Raw genomic sequence first — 13,742 nt, 5'->3', positions numbered from 1 at the left:
AAAAAGAACCACGCTCAAACAGTGAGAATGAATGGGTATACAAAAATTCTTTTCTTCGTTAGACTCGCATTCTTTGGCTGAGTAGTTTTCATACGAAAATGAATAATTAAGGTCAGGTATGCTCGCGATGCGAAGTAAACGAATGAGATGAAGGAATAAACTGAAAAAAAGGTTAAGCGGCTTTTGACAATGTACATGAAAACACATTGGTTGCCTGAAAAGGAGAAGAAGACGACGACGAAGGACGATCATGAAGAAAATTATATTCACAAAACGGCTTTTATTCAATGCATAATTGCCCAGAAATATTTCTCTCTTTCTTCGTCATTTTTTAAAGCATTAAAGTCATCACGGTTAAAATGCCATCCCCTCTCTATGTCTCTCTGGTTTTTACGAGTGTGTATCAGAGTTGAGATGAAAAATGATGGCCAGCAAAAGTACAATCAGGCACGCTTGGCACAAACGATCATTCGTGTTTCTCTCTCTCTCTCTTTCTCTCATTCTTTCATTTTCACTCTCAAGCTTGCTTATTTCTATTCTCATCGATGTGTATAAGAAAGTTCTCAATATCTGCATATTAGATTCAGTACCAATTACACGAGACTTATGTATTATGCAATGCCAATGAATAAACTACATGCCATGTACACAATTCACACTTTTCCGCTCTTCCGACATTATTTACACGGATCTATTGCTTACATTTTATTTCAAAAGTGAACGAAAATTGAGAGAGAATGGGTTGAAGAAAAAGAAAAAAAAATTCCGTTGCACTTTCTCATCTCGTGGCAAAGAGCGATTCGATTTTCCTCTGCATTGGCTCAATAAATTTCGAACGGCAAAATTGATACGATGTGAAACAAAATACCATTGATCCCATTTCTTAAGTGATTGAAAATTCATTTTCTATTCTTTCGCTCCCGGTACCATTTTGTGTAGCAATTTTTGTTGTTGTTTTGCCAGTGACAGAGAATGTTGTTAACAAATCGTGATGTTCATTACTTTCATAAATAAAATCGTTCTCGTCTCGGTACCAGCGATTCGATCAACATTTTACGAACGATTTTTTTTTTTGGTGCACAACGAATTTTCTCAGCTCACGGCTTATTTCGTTTTTTTTTTTGTTTTCTTCAAATTTAATGTATAATTCGAATGAGTGAATAAGTAATGCGTTTTGTGTATGGTAAACTAATGCTTTAGTCATGGGTCATATAAATAATTCAATGATAATCCGTTGCTTGATAATGAGAAATGGAAAGATTGTATTTTAAATCGATTGTATGTTAAATGATTTGAACTACACATAACTGATGAACAAACAATAATACTGTGAATCAAACAACAACAACGGGATTAAGAGATTTGGAGAGAGAAAGACAAAGGATCAGGACACACAGAAACGATTCGAGTGCAACCAAATTAAATATTGGACGCTAGCCAATATAGCAGAGAGGGTGCGGCATCAAGCTACTCATTTGCAATGTGTATTTTTTTTGTTCTTTCTTTGCTCTCGAGTACACACTCCAAAAAAAAACTCTCTCGCTCTCTCGTTTTCAATACAATACACGAGGATTGAAGGCCCAATCAAAATGTGAGCTTTGTCTGCATTGTCGTATGGTATTTTCTTTTTGTTGGTGCTTTTATTTCCTATATACACAAATACAATACAAAACAATAGGTCGCAATTCACGTGGAATCTATACCATATTGATGACATTCATTCTTGTTCGAGTGAACTGGAGTTTACTGCATTTTTCTTACGTAGCATAAGTATAACACAGAGATGCGCGCGCGCCCAACCGAGGATTGCGTTGACATATTTATATGTAAACGTCACTGGCATCTAAAGCGATAACGCCATCTTTGGTTACACAGCAGTAGCTATTTCTGAGACAACATTTTCACTTTAATTTAAAATAAAATAAAAGAATTCAATTTTAATCCCACATTTTTTGAAAAAAATCCTCATTTAAATCATTGAAACCATATTTAAAATCATTTGTTGATACAAAATTCATTTTATTATAAATTGCCATCGATTTGAAGGAGCGAAATTGACAGTAAAGTACACTGTAGAGATTAAAGAAACAATACATACACAAGCATCACATGTACGCTTAAAGTGGTCATCACAGAAACGAAGCTGAGCATGTGCACATGTATTAGTATTTTCATACACAGCATGTTTCGTTCTTCTGTTATAAAGTGTGATGTTTGTCTGTATATATTGTTTCTATATGTTTACTCCATGAAATCGACGAATTAAAAAAATGAATTCAAAAAAATTGTTTCAAGTTTTGTTTTAATATTTTACCTGAGGATTTTTCAAATAGTCGGGATTAGACTTGAACCCTTTTTGAATGTATATTAAACTATTTAATTTGAACCAATCAATATTGGTTGGTTAAAAAATTCGCAACAGATGGGGAGATGGCGTTGTCGTAGATTTGGGAACGGACAATGCAATAGTCATCATATTACCGGGTTTTGCGCGCCTTCGCTCAAATAACGAATTTCAAAATTCCAAATTAGACACTGAATTTATGTTGTTAACATGTTTATTTACCAATAATATTTGCTATAAAAAAATGGTATACGAGGAAGAGAAGTAATGTTAATCAAAAAAAATGTGTTTGCTTGAAAAAAATGGTGCATAAAAGGGCGATTTCAAAACATGTTTACAACTTTTATCGCACGATTTGTATAGTATATATGTGTGTGTTGCGCTTGAATTGATCAATTCAGATGAATTTCCATTGTTAAACCAGTTACCATAACAATAGATAGAAACTGGCACTTTTGAGCGCCGTACAACGGAAGAGATCTAGTGACAATTAGAACAACAAACACTTCTCATTGGCGGCAGTATATGTGTTACAATTCCGTGTGTGCGACGCGCACGACCCAAATGCAATTCAACATTCAATTTTATTACACCCATTCGTTGACATATTTCACGATTTTTATTATAAATACATATATAGTTTCAAATTACCGCGAAACCATTAGCCATTCTTATCATTGTGAATAGAAAACTTCAGTGCCAAACATCGGTTGAACACATTCTCTCTCTTTCTCTCTCTCTCTCTCTCCCTTCACTTTCTTCACAGTATTATTTTCGTGACAATTATCATTTCTAGGCCAATTCTTGCCACACCATTACCGTTCGTTTCATAATTGAAATTTGCCAAATATGTGGCATTTACTTATTCGATTTTGCAATCAAAAGCGAGTCACTCGATCTATTTGGAGTTCAAAAATTCAGAATTGTGAAATTAAGAAGAAAGCAATCGAAATGATTGTAAATTTTTCAACGATGATATTTAATTGAATTCAATGAAATGGGAAATTAAATGGGATTTCGTTAATCTCTTAATTAGATAGGAGCAATAAAGATCCATTTCACACACTTCACACGCTAGCAATCGTTCCACATTCCATTTGATATTATTGGTGCTGACGACGACAACGACCATCACAGTGACGACGATGATGATGATGTTGATGATAGCACATTTGCCGAGAGACTCGTTTAAATTGAGAGGGAGTGACAAATGTTTAGCGGTTGCTATTTTCTTACACATTACACACTACGGAAAAATCACACTGGCACACACAACACCGAATCTATGTATCCCGTTGTGTGTTTGTCCATCCGTGCGAGCCTTCGGCTCGTAAATGATTTTCATTTTCATCAACTTGAAAAGATGATAATCAAATGTTTCGTTTGGAAAAAGAACAAATAGAAAAGGCAACGCTTTGTTTTTTTCTTTCAAAGATTTCATGATGTAACAAAGAAGGAGTTGTAAACACACACACAAAGATGTAGCTAAAAAAGAACACTATCGCTTTGTTTTGGCACCGACTTCGATTTCTCAATTTTGTTGACTTTTTTCGTTGCGCGCTTTTTTTTCGATATTGTTGTCGCGTTTACACCAAAAAAATGTTGTTCAACATTAAATAGAAAATTATTGAAATTCGAGGAAAAGAACAAGAAAAAAACCCAAGATTTATTCGAAACGAAAAAAAAAAAAAAATAGAAATTAGAAGTGACAGTAAACATTATAGCTATTTGTATGAATCGTATTGAATTCATCTTTCTGGTCGAAATATTGCCGCCAACGTTGATTTTCTCGTTTATTATTTTATTCTATTTAACGTGCAAAATCTAATCCACGATGAAAAAACACACAAATTTATTTATATTTTTATTAATTATTATGAAACGAAACAAAATATAACAATGGTATATTTAACACACAGCGAGAAGAGCGAGTACAATAAAATTTCAACACATTCGTCGTTGACGTCAGAGGTCTACTGAAATGAAAGCTGTAATATTGAGATTTTCAAAGTCTCCGGATTTTTCTCTCTCTTTATGTATTATAATGTATCATAGGTTTTGGTACTGAGGTTGCTGCTGCTGCTGAAAGAAATTGAGCACGCGAGCATGAGTATGTCTAAATGTATGTGTGTCTTTCCTATCCGTAGAGGTGACTTTGTGTGTGTATGAGTTCACAACAAAATTCATCTTGAGCACGACCAAATATGAGCTCTTTTCATTTCCTCTCCCAAGTTAACATTTATTATCATCAAACTTATACACACACACACCCAATAAAATGTGCGAAGCATCCATATAAAATGTACGTAGAGAGCAAAGCATTCTCGGTCGATGTATTTGGCACACAGCATCCATGCGCTGCTTGGACTGTGTGTGTGTTGTGCACGTTTTGCTCTCTTTCATGGTTGACACGGGGTGCGCGTTTCGTGTGTATTTCGTCAAGTGGATGAAATGGTTTTTTGTATCTGAATAAAAATGGATGGAAGTATACGCGAGCGCGCGTATGTGTGTGTGTGTTTGTGTGCTTGTTGTGCAGGAGATGAGCTATGTGCAAAATTTCAGGAGAGAGAAAGCGATTATATGGACATATAGTACAAGCTCTCGTTGGTGCCACACATAGCGAGAGTAGTTGGAGAATGAGCTTTTCAGCATGACACGCGTGTGTAACGTAGAATTCATAAACAAAGCAAGATTATACAAAGCAATTCCCTTGCATAAATTTTCCCAAGACATATATATATATATGGTATATATGGTATGGTACACATAGAACCTATATGATAGTATGAAGTTGCATTTTGCTTTGACATGAAAATTTGCAAATATTTGACCTAATGACTTTTATCGCTGGTTGTTGATGAAAAACATTTTAACGACCATCGTTTTCGATATTTCAATTTAAAAAATATTTTTTATGAGTAAATTTCAAAATGAGTTGGCGCGCAACTAAAAATTTTCAAAAAAAAAATTTGTAAACGCAAAGTATATGGAACAAAAACGAAATTTTTATGGTATATTAGGAACAATTTGGCATATATGTGTAAGCCAATGTAAGTACTCCGTGTCAATTTTGTTACTGTTGTCCACAATGTATATAACATATCCATTGAATATAATCTCAAGTAAGCATATGCAATCAGCTGCTCCCATTTTTCGTTTCGCTCTGTTTTTTATCGCTTATTTTACGCGCGCGCTCTCTCTCTCTCTCTCTGTATTTTATTTGTATGTGTGTTTTTACGGTATTCACTCTCTTACATCTGGTTTTACAAGAGTAAAACAAATCGCATCGAAACAAAAATATTGCACGCATTGCAAGCCCAGGCGAATCCAATTTCCGCCCAAAAACTTTCACTCTCTTTTACTTCGATTTTCAAGTGTTTGAGTTACATTTACATCGTTTTGTGCCGTTCTTGGTCTCTCTCACTATTCCATATTACATACACACACATACCAATACATAATCATGCACATACACATTCACGAAAACTCCCATTTTTTTTTTTTTGCTTGCTCCCTTTCAATCGAGTGCGCCAATTTTACATCTTATTACAGGCCTCCAAGTTTTCGACTCTTTTTTAGCTCAAACAACGAACACGAATGGTGTGATGCGCTTTATTTCCATATATGTATTTGTGTTAAGTATTGAAATTGTAAGAATTGTGTTTGTACACTATTCAAACACTCCCGAAATGTTAGCGGGTTTTGTTGATAATATATTCGTTTGACAAAGAGTCTCTCACTCTTACCGCACTATCTCACGCGTGCTCTTTGCACACAATGGATTTCGAATGGATCAGTATGCAATCATCAACAGAGAGTGAATGATATATGGTGCCGTGATATATGGAGCATACTTTACACGCTGATGTAAAAGAGGTAGACGAAAGCGCCCGAGAGAAGCACACATGCTTTTTTCTCTTTGCTCGAAAGATGATGAAATTCTAGAGTGGAATTCAATTCATAAAAAAACCTGATAGTATTTAACCTTTATTATTGAAACGATGACAAAATATTTACAGAAGCAGAAACGCCCGAAAAGATTTACTCTTTTGTTGTTGTTGTTGATGTTGAAATCGTTTATTTGGAAGAATGCGAAAAATGTGTGTTTGCATATTCTCTGTTCGTTTTTTTCTCCATCATCATCATCTGGTCGCGCGCGCGGCAATAGGCATTACATTGACATTGCACATGCGTACACGAAATCAAAGTAAAAGCACACGCATCAAATGAATGTAAACTCATGAACGTGCCACAAGCAAAAGTTAGATGATGGGAGAGAAGAAAAAAAAAACACATTTCTATCTTCACTACACATTTTACATATTCACATAATCATGGGACCGACATACACAAATCCCATTGTATCATTTGCTTTACTTTTTCGCTTTTTTATCCTTCCCTGTCTCTTTCTATCTCTTCATCTCCATTGCTATTTATTACACATTCTCTTTCCTACCATTTCCATCACCTCACTCGCCACAAATGCCAGACATTGCAAACCAAAAATCAACTTTATCATAAAAAAAATTATTAAGTAATTAAAAAGGAGAAATGTTTTTCCCGCATTCAGTTTGCTTCTATCGTTGGTGCAAGAAGAAAAAAACGTGTTGAGCTTTTGTTTGAATTGTGCTGTGTAGAAACTTTTGCGTCATTGTGTATTTGCGACCCAGAATGCCTTTTTTCTACATTTAAAATTCAAATATTTTGCATAAATTAATCTTCATTTCGGAAAACGTTTACACACACATACGTGCGCCGAAATACACACTTCATTGAATTCATTGAATTCAGCTGGTTGGTGTTTGCTACTCATTCTTTTTATTAACGAATTACACTATAAACCGAAATGTGAACATTTTCCAAAGGAGAAACCAACTGCCTTCTGCACTTGAACATATTAAATTATTTTCGCAACCAATTTTCATTCCATTCATCTTTTGTCGGGGTTAATTCATTTCAGAAAATAGCAAAATGATTAAGATTTTAGTTTAACAGAAAGATATATAAGGTTCAACTGAAGGAAACGCCACTACCACCCACACAAGACAAATCAATGGAAAGATAATAGTAATCTCCATCTAAAGAGCCATGATTTCATTTCGAAAAATAGCTCGCGGATTTTTGTTCAAGTGAAACAGTATCAGCATATCATGCAAGAGAACAAAATCGGCGTTGAACGAATATATAAAAAATGATGAAGGATCCGAATTCGCTTTTCAGAAAAATTAGTCACAATAAAATGAAAAATATTTATAAAAAAAAAACGTTTTTCTTTGTTATCGAGTTAATTCTGTATGCTCATGTAAATTATTTTAAGCAAACAAACAAAATGAATGTAAGTTTGCATAAAATGAAATCATTCGTTACCGAAAAGAATGTAAAATGGACTTAGTAGGGTAAGGGAACTATCTCGCCAAAGAAAGCCAAAAAACACTCACACACACACACATACGTGTAACCATATCGGTTAAATAGCAACCAAAATTATTTAAACAATGTTGTGTATTTAACGTTGAAACTTTACAAAAGGCTCGATCTCTCCAATACAATATCAGTTTCAATGCAAATCGATGCTTTTCTTATGAACAAAAAAAACTTTTCCCCGTCATATAATATAAAAGACGTTTTTTTGCCATTTTTTTGTGCCGATTTGATCGCAAGCCGTTCCAACTCAATGTATAACAACATTGCTTTGAAAACTTTACTTCTTGCTCAGCACTCATTTTCACAATGAATGACATGCTTGTACATATTTTAGAGTTTTTACTGTCACGACCTACTTCAAGATTTCAATTTACGTTCGATAAATATATGCAAAAGAATGTCCAAAATTCGAATCAATTTCATTTATTTTATATAGAAAAAAACCGTAACATGCGTTTGACGAACTTCTTCTGTTGAGCAATATATACAAAAAAAAAAGAGATTCAACATTTAAATTAGATTTTTTTACAAGACCACGTTTTTTCTAGAGTGTCATAGTTCAATAGTTCTTACGTTACGCTCTAGTTACGCTTGACTTATGATAAGCAAACTTTTAATCGGATGGAAAAGAATGCGTAGCACAAATCTGAATGGAAAAATTATATCGTGAAACATTCAGTAGAAATTATTCGGTTTTTGCAACACTTATCATTCAGCCGATTATACAAAAATAGAAACAAATGCGTTTCGAAAGTGAAATTTGGAAATATTAGAATAATCTATTCATTATTTATTGGTCATTTGGTTGGGGTAGACAGATTTATGTTAGAGGTGGAAGATATTTAATTTGATCCTCCGAATTTCGTGGTGGTGGCTTTTCACCCTTAACATCTTTATATTTTATTTCTTCTTTAATGGTGGTAGATTTAGGCTTCTTTAATGGTGGTAGATTTAGGCCGATTGTTATACTATGCTTTTTTATTTGAGTGTTTTTATCTTCACCAGCTTCTACATTGGAAAGGCACTGATGTAGAGTGCAGTGAGGGAGGTAGTTTGGAAAGGATTAATGATTTGACCAAAATTATAATCGATTGTAAAAAAAATGTTACCTGACAAACAATGAGTCCGACTAAAAATAGTGCGAACAAGTTTTGATTCAACATGTTTAACTGCGAATTTGGAGAGACGATTTTCAGAAATGTTTGAATGTCTGCTACTGAAGTGTTTAATGATCAATTTTATCAATTCAACTCGTTTTATATTCATATTCCTGGAGTTAAATTTGTCTATCAAACTATTTTGTTTTCGAGAGTAAAAATTGTTTATTCAGCTGCGTACTGCATGAATGTTTTATTTTGGATATATTGACGCCTTGATATTATAATTTTATTTATGTGAGACCATTATTTTTTCGGTTGATTGACGTAAAATGTTCGGAATTGTGCCATTTCTTCTCAAAAATATTTTTTTTTTTTTTCACAAATGTTTTACGAGATATTTGTCTTGATAGACAGAATTTTCTTCTTCTCGCTGAAAAAAATACTTTTAGTTTCTACACAAAAAATATGCAATTTTTTCTACGTTTCAAATAATGAGGTGATAATGATGTAAATTGATCAAGGCTGGTAATTAAAACACGATCAAATTGTATGGAAACATTTTAACATTCATAAATATTATTTATTTCTTGAATAGTTCTCATTTTAGATACGAATAAATGTGAACGAAAGCGATGTTGTTATGAAAAACAAATAATTGAACCGTTGAGAAACATAGATACCTTCATTAAAGTGTATGGACATGTTGCAGTTTTATGGTTAACTTTACTGAAGGTATCTATGTTTCTCAACGGTTCAATTGTTCGATGAAATGTTCGACAAAATTATTTGGTTTCTGTTTAAAAAACTATTATAGCTAAAATGTTTTTCATCTGCATTCATTTTTTAGTAATCTGAATCTAGGCGATTTCCACGCAAACCAAACTGCTTATCGGACATATATGTAGTTTCGGCTGGCGGTTTGGTTTCTGGTTTAGATGCAAAAATATGATGCAATCATAATCGATTCAGAGTCATTTATTAATTTACCTGACAAACAATCAGCCCAACAAAAAATACCAAGAAAGCATTTCGATTCAACATGTTTAACTGCAAATTCAATTTAATTCAAGAAATTTCTTCTAATCGCGAAGCTGTTAAAAGAGCCTATTGATAATCGACACTAAATGGTCTCGGCTTATATAAATTTCATAAGAAACTAAAAAGTGTCACGTTTCATAATTACTAAGCACCAACGAATTAGTTTGATGCCGAAAAAATTCGGTTCATTAAAATAGACTTCTTATCAAAAAAAGACACGTGTAATCTTATCTAACTGATCAACTAGCAACAGAAGATATACATATTTGAACAATATTAAACTTTGGAAATTTTCAAAATGTGTGGAAATTTCGAACTAGTTGAGTGCAAATATCATTACAATTCATTGTTTGACTTTCAATGGAATCGCTGAGGTCAATTCTAAAAATATAGGTGTGCGTTTTTACTTTTAAAAAAAACGAATATCGTAGCTACAATATCGGGCTACATAAACGACGTTCGTTGACTCCTTTGAGGCACCCTCATTCTCTTAGTCGCTAACATCTTTGACTCTCGATTATTTGAATTTCTTGCCCAATAAACAATTCATTAGGCAAATATATTGATTTTATCGCACGACAAAATGTTACAATTTAAGAATTCAAATGAATTACGTGCTTTTTTCTTTCATTTGTTCGCGACATGCCATAGTCTCCGTCCGGTGAACTTATTTTATTAGAGCAAACGTACTACATCAAAAAAACACACACAAATCCATAACAACAAACAACATAATACAGAGATCGGAAGGGATAAAATCGGTGTACGGCTGCTGTTGCTGTTGCCATCCGTATTTAAGCGTTACGAATTATTGCTGAAACAACAAGGATTATAATCGAAAAGTAGCTTTGCTATTGTCAGTTGACCCAATTCGATTACTTTGTCGAGTACCTATCACAATTTTGTTGTTGTTGTTCTACACACGTATTTCGCAATGTGTTGAAAAACAATCAATGAGTGCATCGAACATTTTCATTCAAAATAATATGTTGAAATTTTGTCGATCACACATACAAACAATGTGACAAAGAGGGGAAGAAAAAAAACAGAAAAAAATTCAAAAGCGTAACAAACAAATATCAACGTGGATTTTTGTCACTGTACCTCTCTCAACGAGATGAGCGGAGAAAATAAAATCGGTTAAAAATGTAATTTTTTTTCCTTCATGGTTTCATTTGTCGATAATACCAACGACGACACACACCGAAGAGAAGAGCACAAATCGAGACGGTATACGAAAAAAAAAACGACAACAAATTCGTCCGTAATCAATTGTTTTGGGGTTTTGCCAGCACATGTTTGCCATTGTCAACAAATTTCGACTTTGCTCGAATCCATGTAAATAACATAATTTTTGCATTCACGGTGTGGCCATTGTTGTTGTTATTATTATATAAAGCTATATATATTTTTTTGTAGTATTCGGTCGATATGTGCTCTAAAAGCACACACGTTCGCCCAAGACGGTTAGCAACTTATTCTCAATTTCTCGTAAGCATTTTTTTATCCGTGTACAAAGCGCTACGATGACAAGCAATGTTGATAGTAGCGCCATGGTGCGGTTGCCAGCGAGACTAAAAAATAGCACAAATTTCGATCGCCTAAATCAAAAATGGTACGAATTTGTGCCACCCAACATAAACTGTGGCAACCGTAATGAAAATGCTGCGTTGCCCAGCTGTCATTGTCGTCGTGCTTTGTCCGTGTATAAATGCGTTAAAATTGCCGAAACACGAAAATAACCGCACACGGTATTCGGATTCAAATTTATGACATTTTTTTATTACTCTCTTGCTTTTGCTTGCTCTCTCTCTCTCTCTTGCCTGCTGTTGTTCGTTCAATTTTTCATTTATTTTTATTCTTTTTCGTATCGAGACTTCGTATGCGATGTGATTCGATTTAATTTTTCTCTTCTTTCTCTTTCTTTCTCTCTCTCTCTCTCTCTCTCTCTCTCTCTCGTTGTATGGATTTTCCTTTTTCATTGGAAGCAAACCACACATGAGAAAAAAAAACTCTTTTTCGATTCACAAGTCAATTTTCGGTTTCTTTTTACTTTGTTGTTCGGTTCTTTTATAAAATATATTCTAATGTATACCCGGGCATACAATGGTCGTTCTCAGTAGAAAGCGAATTTGCCAAACTGCCAATGTATATATTCTTCAATGTGAATAAAGCGAACAAGATAAAAAAATTGTTGAAGAAAAGAGATTGGTTGCCAAAGTACCAATGCATTTGCCAATCCATACGAAGAAAAAAAAACTCTTTTCAATTCGAGGCATTTTGCTTTGTGCACGCGCGCGAGCAACGAACCAACAACAACAACAACAAAAACTAGTGAGAAAAACATATTGCAAATGTTCGGCGCTCGACTTTCTTTCGATATGCTTTTCGTTTACATTCTATCACGAAAAAGTCGGGAAATGAATTGTCGAAGAAATTCAATTAATTCCGAAACGCATTTTTAGCTTTACACCCGTTTTTATTCCCATTTCCACTTTGTCTGTATTTATTTCTCCTTCTATTCATTGCCCGGCCTCTTTCAACGGAAATAATTAAAAAAAACACACGACAGAGACAGAGATTGGAATGAAAACGAGCGGCCATCTCATATATGATACTAAAAGCTGTTATGTGCAATTTGTTAACATATGTTCCGCAAAATTAGTTTTAAAATGCTTCGGTGTGTTTTTCTGCTGCTGCCGCTGCTCAGTTGCTGCTACGGTTATTTTTTTATGTGTATCTCTGTGTATATTTGCGCGAATGAAAATTTGCTCGCTTAAAGTTTTGTTTTATACCCTTTTAGTTAATGTCCCCATACACGAACGAGGGAGTGCATTGCCGTTGTGACATTGTAATGTCACTGACATCATACATGCTTCGCTCTTCATTCCGGACATAACACATAGTTATATATAGAATAATAATAATAATCATCATCATCGTAATCGGTGTGTGGCGTTTTGAAATTGCATATTTGCGAGAATGTGATTTTCCCAACAGTAATGTTAACCGTGAGTTTGACGACTCGATTTTAAATGGTGATTCTGTATGTGCTAATGCTTCAGGCAAAGCAATACTTATTTCCTGTTGTGAAGAATGGTCCTTCACATACTTAAAATTTTCCATCCATTTCATACGGTGGTGATGAATATGGTGCCCATATATATCTATAACTTTGAATTCGAATCAACACAAAAATTAACTTCCTTGAAATATCTCATTTACTCTACCTCGCCCATCCAATTTTCCTCTTAGCCAACTGACTTGATTCTATCACTGCGAATCAATTGCACGCTAATGGTAAATGTAATTCATTAAAGCATGTGTGTGTGCGTGCCAATGTGTAAATGTACACTTCTCATATGTTACGCAAACGTTCAAATGATACTGATTTAAAGTGAAAAAGCATACATTGTCGTCAGGTTGCTTGGTTGCATTCAGTAAAATGTCATTAGTTTCGAATGTTTTGTAATTTTTGTCATTCATTCTTTATTACAACTTGACCTCTTCTTCGTTCATCCTCTGAACATCCCCTCCCCCCACCAAATTGAGATAATATTTCACGAAATGACATTTATTTACCGCACATTTATCCGCACTGCTCAATGTACTCTCACATAAAATATACTTTGTAATTGTATTGAAAATTGGTACATAGCTACCATTACCGTCGCCGCCGCCACTACCATCATCATCATCATCATCATCATTTTTTAATGGTATTCTATCATTTCGCCTCGTAATAATATGTATTTTATTATTTATTTGTTTATTTGTGTTGCGGCTTCACTTAATCCAACTGCTGAGTTATTCTTTTGCAAACAAATTGAATGAGC

The 13,742-nt window shown here is 34.1% G+C and overlaps 1 protein-coding gene and 1 long non-coding RNA gene across 5 annotated transcripts in view; both read right to left on the bottom strand.

Moving 5' to 3' along the window:
- The window catches only part of LOC116346528 (solute carrier family 12 member 4), a 74,383-nt gene that overhangs the window by 36,757 nt on the left and 23,884 nt on the right, over positions 1–13,742 (bottom strand). The window contains exon 1 of one of the 4 annotated variants that reach the window (XM_031776624.1): positions 4,262–4,334. The exons of the other annotated variants lie outside the window; for them this stretch is intronic. The gene's annotated coding sequence lies outside the window, so the exon portion shown is untranslated. Of the gene's footprint in view, positions 1–4,261; positions 4,335–13,742 lie in introns of those variants that run through there. 4 annotated transcript variants of the gene reach the window in all.
- Positions 8,514–9,014, bottom strand: LOC116346567. The gene is made up of 2 exons (XR_004201591.1): positions 8,878–9,014; positions 8,514–8,792 (listed from the first exon to the last, which is right to left on the bottom strand). It is a non-coding gene; the product is annotated as an uncharacterized LOC116346567 (long non-coding RNA).

Source organism: Contarinia nasturtii, unplaced genomic scaffold (genome assembly GCF_009176525.2).
Source record: "Contarinia nasturtii isolate CC-2019 unplaced genomic scaffold, AAFC_CNas_1.1 Cnas_scaffold_1565, whole genome shotgun sequence".
In the NCBI taxonomy this organism is placed as follows: Eukaryota; Metazoa; Arthropoda; class Insecta; order Diptera; family Cecidomyiidae; genus Contarinia; species Contarinia nasturtii.
This window is presented reverse-complemented; position numbering and strand designations above follow the sequence as displayed.